Consider the following 14,415-nt stretch of genomic DNA (forward strand, 5'->3'; position numbering starts at 1 on the left):
CATGGATTTTCTCCTACCCACAGACAGATGGAAACAGGCTGGAGGAACCAGATGGCACATAGGGAAATAAACTTTTGTCCTCTGCATCATGAAGAGGAATTGTCCTCTGGTAATCTTCCAGTTTCATCCAATTCTTCTGTTTGCCTTCTTCTTCTCCAACCTCCATCACCCACTCACCAACAGTAGCAGCTCTCCTGCCCTGCAGAGACAAGCTCTGTTCTCTGTGCTAAAGGAGGGTCCCAGTAGCACCCCTGAGGTCTTTATCAACTTTTGAAGCACCTGTATACCAGTGGATATGCTCCCATGATCTCATCTTGATGTCTCTTAGGGACCACAGTGCAGGATCTGAGGTGCACGAGGAGTAGGAAAGAGAACAGTTGTGAAAGTGGCATTTCCTATCCCTATTTCTTTCTGTGTCACAAGAACACACCTCTATCCCCTGTAGCATTTAATCATATGTCTTTAACTTTCCTCCCAGCACACAGGGGGAGGGGAAAAGTCCCTGGTTAAACTCAGAATGCCATTTTGTGGCAATTTATGAACAAACAAGCTTTCCATCAAACCAATCCTTAGAAATGTCACTCCAGGCTGGCACTAAGCAGAGATTAAACGATGGATTGTCAACCTTCCTTTTTTTATTTGATGTTTTGAATTTCACTGTTCCTCTCTTTCATTAAAAATGAACTAGAGGGGGAAAAAAAAGCAGAATAAAATAGAATCCTTTTACATCTAAAAGTCAAGATAATTATCTCTTATATCCAACTCACTCCACCAAGACTCTGAATGAAGCCATCATTAAAATCCGTGTCCATCTGGTGACTTTTCCACAGCTAATTAGGTGAAGAAGCCAGTTAACTGATATGTTCTGCTGAAAGTTCTTTCTCTCTCTCTCTCTGTCTCCCTCTTTTTAAAAACTTCTAGACATGGCCCATGTACAACCTGGATGCTGCTTGTTCATCCCTCAGGTTCTAAGAGAACATGAGAAGAGATAGGGTGGGAGATGGGTGCTTGGTGAGATGCTCACCAAGGCCCTTTCATGGCATCAGGGCTGGGAAAAAAAGGAAGAAGCAAATGCAAGAGACAGCAGATTTGACTCCTGCTGTGCAGGAAGCCCTTTTGGGAGCTGCTCGGATGTTTTGCTGGCAATGTTTCAGTGCATTTCTGCGTGGGGCTTCTTTTAATACTGTGATTTTTCTCCCTGTGGTTTGTCAGGCACTCAGCCAGCCTACTAAAGACTCTTTACCAGATACCCATCTGCTGCATTTATTAGAGCTTGTCACCCTAACACCTAGGGGCTGAAAGGTATTGATTCCTCCTGTGTCCAGATGGATGGTTCACAGGATATCTCCTCCTTCTCCTGACCCTACACCAGATCTTACTGTTGGCACTTTGAGGACTGTCAATTTTCAGGATGGCCCCAAATTCACAAGAAGGCTCCTGTAGGAACCCTCCAAAACTGAATGTGGTCCACACTTGCTCGTATAAATGTGAATGAAAAAGAAGGCAAGGTGCACTGACTGCATTACAGCTTTGGTGCTGAAGGCAGCATCAACCTTTGAGTGCTGAAACCTTCTCTAGGGTCACAGAAGAAATATTCAGCTGCCCTTACACCTTATGAGAGACTGGATCTCGTGGCAAGGACAGTGAGCAAGTATCTGAGTTTGGCAGCTGAGGGCATAAATCCCTTAATGATTCTGCCATCAAGAACCCCGGATTTCTGGTGAGTTATACACATGGCACATTGCCCAGGGTCAAGGACAGATGACTGATGGACTTTTGGATCTCTCTGTCTAGTCTCTAACTCACTCATCCAACCTAGTTTTCCCTTTGCAGGTGTAGTTGGCAGAAGCCTGTTGCCCTTTTCCACAAAGATCCACCAGGGCTCGTAGACCCACAGCTCAAAGCAGAACACACTGCACTCTGGTTTGGGAATCAGGCATGAGACTAATTGCTGGCAGTGCCATCTCCTGTGTGTGTCTAACGCTGTTCCATGACTACATGCACATCCCTCGTGGGAGCGGGAAAGACCCCTGGGATTTTTGACAGCTTTTCTAGTATGCTACATGGTCCCTCTCAGCTGAACAGTCAGGCCCCATTGCTTTGTGGCTCAGCAGACTCTGTTTAGCTGTACTAATATATAAACCCCTGAGAGTAAAAACCCTCCCTTCCTCACTCCCTCTCTCTGGAAAATGTCTGCCTCAGTTTGGCACAATTACATTAATATAGTTAAAATTCTAGAGGGATTGTAACAAGTGAGTAATACAATAATTTCCCAATCTTCTCTCAAAGAGATGTAACAGACCACAAAGACTCAAGGGAAGCAGGACACACTGACCCAAGAGGTCTTGGATGATTCTAATTTCTTTGATTGAGTTCATGAGAAGAGAAAATTACTGGAAGGATTTTCATTTTCATTTACTTCCAAACTTTGGGTCCAAATGTTAAGAGAGCCCAGAAGGGTTAATGTTCACCAGACTTCATCTCTAGTCAATGACTCCCTACTGCTCCTAGATTTACATCGTGCAATTGCCATTATAGCTAGAGATGAGAAAACTTGATAAAGTGAGTCCTGTATGGACAATGGACTGAAATAGAGCTTGGGGAAGTATTGTAGCAAGGGAGGGATTACAAGCCAAAAATATAACACAAGAAAAGGACTTTTTAGATACAATCATATCTTACTACATCGTCATCTAAACTACTATACATCCTGTTTTGTGCTCCACCATTCACTAGCAGCATAGGAAAAGCTGTACAATTCAAACACACAAAGAGAACGAACAAAGACTACTTCCTTTAATGTTACTGCAGTTTTCAGGAACACTGGGTTTCTTCAAGGCTATGCAAGGAAGGTGCTGAGCCAATTAAGATATTTTTCATATCTTTTCATAAGTTCACTGTATTGGAGTTAACTCTGCCTTGTACATCTTCATCAACAATGCAATATCCCTTATACTATTTTAATTTTACATTGCCAGCAAGATAAAGGCAATTTATAAGTTTCAATGAGTGCAGACTGGCTGGGCTCCAATCCAATCCAGGGAGTGTAACGTTTGCTGGGGAATTGCTCAAGACCTTAATGTCTGGCATATGGTGAGCTGCTTTCGTTTCTGACCTGTGCAATTAAGGTCAGCGGCGAAAATTACATTAAAACAGTTCTTTATTAATCATATTCTATCTAGGGCAGATGATGACAACCTCTAAGCACAGAGATCCAGTAACCACAATGCAAAATACTGTGAATCTCAAAAGCCACTCATTAACACAGCTTTGTAGAAGATTTTCTTTGGTACTTTGCCCATGGCTTTGGAACAATAAAGGTTAGTTGTCACATCTTGAGGGGGGGGACAACATGCAACCAGTGCTAGATGGTAATATTCATTTCAAGAGTGGTGGATTTTGGAAGGACCTGGAAGGGAAATCCATGGGGATGTTTTATGCCTCTCTATTGATGAGCAGGTTCTCCAAGCAGGCACTGGTTTCTGAAATGGCTCTGGGTAATTTCTCAAACACAGGACTGCCCTAAAGGCCAACTGATCTCCCTTTTGACATGCTGTGAAAATGGTCTCTGGAAGCTTGTGGTTAGAAAAACTTTCATTTTCCTGAAACTCAGCTCTCCACTTTCCCGAGAGAGATGCAAATAAAAGTAAATTCACAGTACACCATAAATTTGCATGATATAGTGGGGAGAAGGAAGCCACTCCTTCTTGCTCCAAAGGAGCAACACAGTCTTCTTCTGGACCTAATCCAAAGTCCACTCAGACAATTGGCTGAATCCATTTTTGCTTGGATTTTCTCCTATTCTGTCGTGACACGTGCCCTGACCTTGCAACATGAACACCTGCAGCAGCGGCCTGTGGAACTACTGATCCATTTGAGCCCAGCTGATCAACAAGACATACTGAGACTCCTCAAATCAACACATGCTTCATCCTCTCACAGATGAGGCTGATTGTTTCAGGTTTTTGCTATACAATTGACGCAGTGATGTTGTGACCTGCAGTGTCATGAGTTCATACCCAGGGTCTGGAAGAGAAAGAGTGACCCAAAGGAGAAACAACCTGAAAGGTCATTGAGCAGTGCCCCAGTGGTGATCCTGACTTACAAAAGGGAGACAGTGTCAGTCAGTAGAAACAGAGAGATGCTGGGTCTGAAACATGAACTAGCACAAAAAAATCCTCAACACATTGAAAATTAAATGAAAAACAGAGGAATCCAGACAAAGGCAAGGATGAATTCATAATTTCTATCAAGAGAAATGTGTAAAAGAGGGAAAGACTATCTGAGCCCACATATCTTTATTCCAGCATTCACAAGCATCTGCATTAGGTGCTAAGAATAGCAATACTATCTCATCTCTCTTCTCTTTGTTGTACATTACTAATGCTAAAAGAAAGAGGAAAATGAATGAAAACAAGGTGTTCCTGTCGCTATTGTTCATTAAAACATGAAAAAGATTCAATTTAAAAAGAAAACAATAGCCAAAAAGTTCTGTCTTACAATCAAATATGTTCACAATCTCAATTAATAAAATGAACAGCAAGGTAGGATTTCACCAAAGCTGGCCAGCCATCAGGAAGCCATTCTGATAAGATTCTCCCTGAAAATACCAACAGCCTGTTTTGGTTTTGTGGTTTTGTTTTTGTTTGGGTTTTTTTTTTCCCCACATGCATCCTCCCCTGGCTCACTGCTATTAGCCCCATAACTTCTGCTTCGAATAAATGTCTTTGCTTTTCCTCTCTTCCTTTGACCACCTCTCAGTATTATTTTCACTCTGTTTTTTTTGTTTGCTTGTTTTTTTCTTTAACTAGTTCCTTTTTAAATGTTAGCTGCATGCTACCCTGCCCTTTCACCTCGCTGGTGTAACCGTTTTCTCTTTCCATCTACCTGGTATGTGTAGCTCAGGACTTCTGTTATCCCCATGATAGGTTTATTTACCACACTTTAATGATTCTTCTATCCATGCTCCATGACTCAAAGGTTGGTTCTCAGGAAAGAGGGCAAGAGGTTGCTGTGTAGCAATTTTTGTTTATTCTAATCTCAGTAAACCACTTGAGATGAAGAGGGGGGAAGAAGAAACCTGTGCCATCTTTTTTTTTTTTTCTCTCCTTTTTTTTTTTTTCTTTTAATGGAAAAGATATACCTGTAGCCTGGGCTTCTCAGCATGTGAGCCTTCCTAGCTGGAAACATCTTACTGGTTGAGAGAAAAAGAAATATGCAGCTACAAGATGTATTTTACCTCAACTTTATGATTTGAGTGAGCAACAATATGTGACACATAGATCAAGATAAGTAGCTGTTCAGGCTCACATTGCAGCGACCATCCTGGTGTGATGTATTCCAGGCACAGATAAGTTCACAAGCCAATGTTTTATGCCCTTGGTCCTAAGACCATTCACATCAGGCATGTGCAGTACCAGTTCCGTCTCAGGGACTGAATCTGGTCTGTAAAAAGGGCTGCCTTTTTCTGTAACCAGCTGGAGAGGGCAATGTAAAGGTTTTGGAGGTTTTAGGCTGACTGCAGGATTAGATGTAGCACCAGGTCCTTCAGAAAGCCAGCTGATGCACTGTTAGCCCATCAGTAGGTTTTGAGCAAAACTGAACTGTCACAGCAAGCACCCACCAAATCATTGCTTTGCATCATGCAGCCACAGTGTACCTGGTCCAGTGCTGGAAGCTTTAAATGGATTTACTGTATCATCAGACTGGAGGTGTAAGAGTTTGTGGGTGTGGTAGGAAGCGGTTGCATGTCATCAGTTCTGTGCCAAAGTGACCTGTGTCTAACTAGAGAATGTTTTATAGATATCATCAGTAGTGGTGTAGTTTGTGTTGAGGACAAACAACAAACATCTGTCACAAATCAGAGGACAGCTCCTGTTGGTCAGTGCACAAATAAAAATCATAACAGGAGTAAAGTCTGCAGAGAGGAAAGGCAATTGGTAAAACATCTGTAGCATTCAAGGGCCTGGGAACTTTTCATCCGTACAAGTTGAACAGCCCTTCATTTCACCTTCTAATAACTTACAAGCTGATTAAAAATATATATCTATGTATTACCTCACCCCTAACCTTCCCCCAAACCAAATCTTTAATCAACTACACCTCTAATGCAGAATCAGCAGCAGCAGCAATGAAGAATGACCCTGTAGCAGCAGCCCCAGTCAGGCAGGGATTTATTTTTCTTTTTCTCCATATTCTTTTTTTTTTTTCCCTTTGCAACTCAAATTGTGCCTTTGAAACATCTTTAAGCACTGGAGCTTTGTCCTTTTCATTTCCTCTTCTTGTTCATGTATTTTCCAGATAAAGTCCCTGGAAAAATTGTTTTCACTGTTATTAGCAAGTCAGATGTTTCTGCTCTTTCCTAACGTATATGTTATCCTCCTGGGCTGTGTTGCTTTGAGTCTGGACAGTACTTGGCACATATACTCCCAGTTTGAAAATTAAATCTCAAGGCATCACTGCAATGCGAGGAATGCTCAGAGTAGGAATTATCATCCTTTTTAAGAGCTCTTCTTATTCTAAAATATCCCCAAAGCGTAATGTCTCAAACTCAGCTCTAAAATTCAGGGTGACCCAAAGACTTTTAACAGAAGAGGAGAAGGCAGAACTGAAGTCTGCTGCTGGGTAAGTTCTATTCCCCTTCATTGGAAAACCACATTCATTAGACAACTGATTTTTATGTGTTGGCTCCTAGAAATGTCAGCTCTGTGTTGTGGCACTGGTGAGGATACAGAAAGGAGCTTCAGCCCAGCTCCACCAACCCACCTCAAACATGACATGCAGCATCTTCTGCCAGTCCAGCCTTGCCTGCCCCCAAAACTTTTGTCAAAGAGCCTCACCCCTGAAACTGCCTGTTATTCCAAGATGTCACAAGGGACTGGAGATAAAGGACAAACTTCTTTCACCAGTAAAAAAAAAAAAAAACAAAAAAAAAAACCCCCCCAAAAAAACCCAAAAAAACCCCAAAAAAAACCCTTAAGCCTTGAAGGCAGCTTCCAGAGGAGAAAGCTGGTATAATAATGTCTTTCTATCCTGGGACAGATCTCAGTAAAAACCAACAAGCCTTACAGTACAAGTTTCAGTATATTCTGTACAATCCTGCTCAGCATTAGTTATAAATCTTATCAGGGGATAGGCTGTTTGTTCTCACACAAATAAAATAACAAATGGAGTGAAGATCTCAGAGAGCTGACAATCACCAGAGGCAATGCAACACTCAAGGCCCTTGGAATCAGAGGAACTTTTCAGCTCAAGAAGCTTAACAGCTCTTCATTTCTCTCTCCAGGAACTTATGAGCCCATTAAAAGTATATATCTCTGTATTCCTTTCACCCAGAAGCCTTCCTCTTCCAGCCAGCTGCACCATTTAATGCAAACTCAGCTGCAATGAAGAATGGTCCTGTAGAAGAACCCCAGGGGAAAAGCTTTTTCTTCCTTTCCTTCTTTTCTTCCTTTTTGCAGACACAGTTGTGCATCTGAAATCTCTCCAAGCAGCTGGTACCTTGTCTTTTCTTTTTTTAATTTCCTCCTTTTTTGTATTTCTGGGCAAGGTAGCTGGAAGAGAGGCTTTCATCTTCATTAGGGCCATACGTTTCTGCAGGTTCATTAGGCTCTTTTTTTGTTGTTGCTATGGGTGTGCAGTTGTCTGCAACAAGAAAAATAGCCTCAAACATCATTAGTCTGCTGAAGAAAATTCCAGTGCTCCTTCCTGGGGCTTTGGGAATTTGTGCTGTGTTGGAACTTCAGCAAAATCAAGAATCTGACATCAGGCTTCTTCCTTTATTCTTTCTCATGCGCCTCGTGACAGACATCGCTCCTCAGGGCCCCATCTTGCCTTTACATAAACTGTGCTGTAGTCTTAAATATAAGCCAGGGCAAAGCAAGACCCTGATGTTTTTCCAAGGCAGCAACACACCTGCAGTGATCGTTCCCCGAGGCGTGAGCTGACCCATTCATCATGAGGGGTGTTGACTCTACACATAAAAATGACAGCTTAAATGGTATTTAATGATATTAGCTATTTCCCAGCTGATCATTTTAGCAGATTCATTCAGCCATGTGCAAGCTGGCAAAGCTTGGGGCGAAAGGCCACACCTGGCCATTCAGAAACAGCCCCCTTGGTAGCTGAGTGCAGGTGAAATCCGGGCCCATTTGTTGCAGAGCTTTTTGTCTCACGTCAGCTACCAGGAGGGCTCCAGGACCCCACTCTGCTGACCCAGAGGCTAATTCACAGATACAATGTGTGCAAGTTCCTTCTAACGGTTTTTGGCTTGCAATCCTTTCCTCAGCATCTGTCTTGCTTACGTTTGAGGCTAGTATTTTTTCCTAATTTATAGACTAAATAAATTAATCCATGACCTCCCAACAGACATCATGCTGTGCCCTGCTCAACACCAGGATTATTTCTAGTTGAGTGAATTAAACAGCCTGTAAACCCCAAAAGAGCATTTAGATTTTAGAGCCTGAATGTTGGTCCTCCAGAAACACTGGACAGCGCATGAGATAAAAGACAGGATTTTTCATACCAGGGGGCTAAATACTCTACTGTCAAGGATGACTCAATCAAACTCCTAATCAACTGATCATATGTCAGTCAATCCCCAAAATCAAAGTTGTGTAAATACCTTATTCATCTAAATACTCCATCCACTTTACCCATCCCAACTCCCATTGGGTGGGTAAAGACCCTTCCCAATAATTCTGGCTGCATGTCCACCTATACTGACAACTGTTCTAACCTCATTGGCCTGTTTTCAGCAGGACCTACGAGCCCCAAGGTTATCCTGCTTCCGACACCTCTCTCCATGGAAGAACTCATCAAATTCCCTGCAATAAACAACAGTTCATTCTCTGCTTGCCTGACTATGTTTCATATATCTTCTGCAAATGACCAGTCAGATGACAACTTGCTGCCCTCATAAACTTCTTAAAGTGTCTTCCAGAGACATGGTGGGTTCTGCAATGTGCCATTGATCTCCACATACATGGTATAAAGGAATGATCTTATCCATGCAATGAGAAATTGGAAGGGAGGAGGTATTGTAAGCATATTTCATCCAAAAAAAAAAAAAAGTCCTCAGATGTAATTGCTCAAACTAGACAGGAAAACTAATTGAACACAATAACTGTGATAAGGCTCTGTACTTCATGGCAGAGGCAGCACTGTTGGCTCAGCTTTATCTGGTGTTATGGCATATGGGTTACACAGACAATGGTTTGCAGCCCTAGGAAACAGTCTGCAGCCTAGATAGGCTTCACATAAACTTCGTGGCTACCAATTGTACCTTCTTGAAAGTAATAAGTGATTTTGAGAGATGTAGACTATATGAGGCTGCTGTAGCCAACTATTTTCTACTTAAAGGACTACATTTTTTTTTCTTCTTTAACAGTTTTTACTCTGTTGATTGGTGCTGTGAATACAAAATTTATGGTATCTTGAGTGAAACCAGGGGATTCAGGGAGAGTAAAATAAAATGTAATTTGACATCAAAATAACTCACAGAGAAGCCGCTTCACTGACCGTAAGATTAATTGTCATATTTAATGCATTATAAACCTCTACTTGTTAATTTATATCAAATCACCCCAAGATTTCCAGGCTGTTGCATCAGGCAGTTACTGCTTCCAGGGTAGCTTGCTCTAACATTTAGGTCCATCTTGATTATAATCCATTAGGATCTTACTGTTCAATTACAAAAGGATCATTAAAAAATTATTTCATCCCATGGCATTGATAATAAATCAGTTCTTCAAGACCAAGATTTCTTCAAGGACTGACTGTGTTTTAGCATATTTGTTTCAAAACCTTGCAATTTTGTTTTGGAAACCTTGAAACCTTGTTTTTGTGCACCTAGACTCCTGTGACCCATCCCCAGCTCAATCACCTGTGCAGATGAAGACACTGCCTTCCCCCAAATCCGTGGCTGTCCTTGTGCCACAAACCATTGGCCAAGCCATTAAGAGGTTTATGCCTATTTGCCCACCCAATTCTTAAGAATGATTCCTAAATATTTATTATTGTCCAGTGCTTAAGACAAGAGACATGGTGAGCTGAATCTTTGGTCTGTCTTGTCACAGTCCACCTTGGAGCATCTTGTAAGTCCTCCTTATAAGTCATCCTTGTAAGTCAGTCTGTCTGCCTATAAGGGGGATGAAGGGCAGGTTTGGTAACAGCTGTGTAAAGTCAACATCCATGACACAGGAATGAGGACCAGAAACCTGTTTTTCACACAAAAGGAATCAGATAACTCCTTCAGGATCTCTGGATGCACGCTCCATGCTGTTTGCTGCGCTGTATGGTAAACACGTTTTCCTTCAGACAAGGGCAGATCACAACAGGCAAAGGAAACCTCTGTTTCAAGCAAATTTAAAGACTACCCATGCATGCTTTAGAGGCACAAATTAATTTCCCCCCCCCCCTCCCCACATACCAATCAAACAGCAGTGTCGTAAACGTAGAGACATCAGAGTGCAATAGCCCTCTCTGACGCTCTCTGCACACCATACACACACACACAGTGTTTGTCTCCGGGTCAGTGGGAAAGTTAATTAGAGGAACGGAGTTTCTTGTGATGGAAGATGCCACTCTGTTATGATTCTGAGTCCTCTCTCTGCTTCTGATGATTACAAATGACAGCGAGGGAAGTGAAGGACACTGGCAGTGACAGTTTGTCAGCCACACTCACTCTGCATACATTTTTTTTGGGTGGTAACTTTTTCCTTCTCTGTTATTTACAACCACTTGCTACGACTTCCCTCCTCCCTTGTGCCTCCTCTTCCTTTCCTTCCCTTCGCCAGCGGTGACTGGAAGGTGAAAGAGAGGGCAACCCCTCTGAGCAGACCTTGGGAGCCACAAGGAAGGGATTCGGACAGGGCAGTGCAGGAGCCCCCTGGATGGAGTTTTCAGATGTGATAACCATGATGCTGAGCAAACAACATCTGATGGAGCAGGTGCAGGGCTGTGTGCTCAGTTGTCACTTGCCTCCAGACAGACAGGCAGAAAAGGAACCCAGCAGTGAAATGTTTCTTATCAAGAGATGCTGCTTCTTTCCTCCAGCCTATCTCCCCATCAATCAAGAAGCCAGCAAGTAGACTGGAACAGGGTTTACTCATTCCTGGTTCTTTAATTCATCTTTGTATTTTCACAAGTTGTTCGTCTACCGCTACAAAGTTCTTGCTTTTCTTAAGTATATTTTTTATGAGAGGTGGCTGCTATCATCCTGGTACATCCTGGGCTGGGCAGCAACACAGTGTACAGAGTGATTACTTCCATCACAGTGTATTTTTCCTATCAAAATGTGTATCTAATGAATACTTGTTTCTTCCCTTTCTTAAAAAAAAAAAAAAAAAGAGAGAAAGAGAAAGGAAAAAATTATTTTAGTGGATTTTGCAACTTGAAACAATTTTTTGGAAAGCCTTTCTTTGAAGTTGGAAACACATTTCAATGAATTTAGGAAGAAGAAAATTTTGTTTTTATTTTCTTACAAAGGATTGCAAGATAGATCAGTTTGGGAAGAAATAACTTGTTGGCTGTGGAAGTTTTCTCAGGGCAGCAAATGCTCTCTGAGTGATTGCAATGTGCTTCTGTTCTTTTAAGTGCTTCTCCTTCACAAAAGCAGACAAAATAAGCAGGGGCCTAAGTCTTGATCTAGGAGCCAGAATAGGGATTTGAGCATTTATTTCAAAGGATGGAAAATTAAACAAATAGTAATAGAGAAGAGTATGTGTTCATGAATCAGATTATGATCATGCCTGAGTGGAGACAATTGGTTGTTAACTCCACTCCTATTAAAGTTCATATTCTGAAAGGCTACACAGCTGCTAAATAAAAGCTGAAATAGATTTCTGTGCTAACTTCAAGGTCATGTTTCTGCAGCATTATAGAATACATTAAAATGCTCAATTTATGCTCTGTAACTCACAAAAAAATATAAATGTAGCTTATATTAAATAAACCTTTGCCAGGATCTCTACCTCTCTCACTTTTTCTCCTTTGACCTCTATATTTAATAGAAAAATGTATTTCAATATGAGAAGCTTTTCTTTATTATATTTGCTCTTTCCTCAGTCGAAGGCATCATTGGCCCTAGGGCTAAAAAACAGAGAGTTTCCTCTTGTTCACAAAATCCACTGACCTCAATCCAGCTATTTATTGTCCCAGGCCAAGAGACCAATGGTAAAAGCCCTGATTTCCTTTGCCTATGAGCAGGCATGTGCCACGTTGTGCACAAATAATATGGTTCCTTTACCTCCCGCCTAACCCCTCTTGGCGAGGGGAACTCTCACCGTGCAGGGGCTGTAGTTTTGAACAGCAGAATTCCCAGTCCACTTATTCAAGCACCATCCAAAAAGTCACAATCAGACACTGGAGTGTAAATGAAGACAACAGATGCAGTTCCTTGTTATTCCTGCCTGATGCTGCAGGAATTAAAGGGAAATGCCCCGTAATTCATAAAGATGTGCTAGAATCCTTTAGGGAATGCTTCCACTAAGGAGAGTGCAGAACCCTGCTAAAAATGACTATATGGCTCTTAGACTGGATTGGGATTGCGTCTGACCAGTTTGGAGCACTCATGGAGATTGGCTATCTCGGATCCTGCCAGGGAAGATACAGTTTCAAAACTATATTGAGTAGGATGTCTGCTGAGTCTGTGCTTCTTTCATAGTGCATCCATCAAAATCCTTGTAACTGAGTGCTTCCCTGCACTCATTCCATGGGAGCAGAGAACAGGGTTTGCCCTTTGAGGTAAGCTCAGCCACCCTGAGTTTGGGAAAGCTGAGGATCAGCTTCAGATCTCTCTGGATTCAACCAGAAACATCTCATGCCTTGTGACATATCTGACATTTAAGCTTGTCAACATATTAGCCCTCTGCCATAGATGATGCTGTGGTGCAGATCCAGAACGATGGGCCAAAGCTCCTTCCCAGAGCACTGAGCACAGAGAATGACAATCCAGAACCATTAGGCCCTGCCTGGGAAGAGTTTCTGTGAGCTGAAAAACTAAAATAACCATTATTTTAGCACCCTTCTATTAAGTCCTCTACGTAGCACAGACCGGCTCCCAATCATTTGTTTTGCTGCTTCCCGCCAGACGGAATTTCGAAGGATATGTAGGCTTTTCTGCTAACAAACCAGCTCTTGCTCTTTCTGCCACATATATCATGCTAGTGACTTTTGTGGCTCTTGCAGACCTGACAGTGCAGCAGAGAGGTTTTTGTTCACCTCCCTGTTGCATCCCTTGGGCTGCCTGGCAGCACCACGTCCCACGGGTTTTGCCCTGAGCTGCTCTGCCAAATGGTTTCACATTTTGAAGTAGGAGAGGAAGCTGTTTCCTGCAAACAGATTATGAATTTAAATATTTCCCTGAGCTCCTGTTCACAGGATTTCTAATGCACTGGGCATCAGCTTAGCCCTCTGATGAATCAAAGTCATTTTGCAAAAATGGCACCTTAGTGTTGCATATATATTGCCCCTCTACAGCTTCCCTGGTATATTTATTCAGTTTACTGGTCAAAACTAGTTTCATGCTACACTAAGCCCAGCAGGGTCAACACCTAGCCTATGAAAATCAAGCTGTCTCTTTTCTCTCTGCTTCATACATCATCATCAACCAAAGCTGGATATTAGAAAGCAGGTTTTGATCCTGGAATTATTATTGTTGCTGTTGCGTGGGATATGGTAGGAAGAAAGACAAAGAGAGGAACGTGTGAGTTTGCAATGGGTTGGCCCTGCAGATACAGGAAAAAAAGGAAGTGCAGTGTGGCTTGTCATATCCAGTGAGAGTAACACATGGACAACATCTGTGGGTGTCTGTGGTGAGGCTGCACATGTGGCTGTGGCTTAGTACAGACATACAGAAACACATCAGCACAGAGAATCTGGAAGAGCTGCAGCAGGCAAAGGCCTGACTGCATGGAACATGGATAGGAGAGGAAAGGAGGTAAGGAGTAATTTAGACTTCAAACTGAAAGAGAATAGGTTTAGATTGGATATAAGGAAGGAATTATTCACTGTAAGGGTGGTGAGGCACTGGAACAGGTTGCCCAGAGAAGTTGTGGAAGTCCCATGCCTGGAAGTGTCCAAGGCCAGGGTGGACAGGACTTTGAGCAACCTGACCTAGTGGAAGATATCCCTGCCTGTGGCAGGTGATTGGAACTAGATGATTTTAAGGCCTCTTCCACCCTAAACCATTCTGTGACTCTATGATAGGCTGCTCCTGCTCAGAGCTGTCAGACACTGAGTTTGCTCTGAGACCAGTGCAGAAAATCAGGAATTGTATCCAGCTATCAAACTAAAAGCACACAATCCATGCCTGTGTTAATTCAAACAAGTTATGCCTTTTAAATTGAAAAACCTTTTCTCCAGTGATTTTCCTCTGACTCTGCCTAATTGTCTCCACTGACAGCTCTAGGGCGG

This window comes from Chiroxiphia lanceolata, chromosome 11, assembly GCF_009829145.1.
Source record: "Chiroxiphia lanceolata isolate bChiLan1 chromosome 11, bChiLan1.pri, whole genome shotgun sequence".
Lineage (NCBI taxonomy): Eukaryota > Metazoa > Chordata > Aves > Passeriformes > Pipridae > Chiroxiphia > Chiroxiphia lanceolata.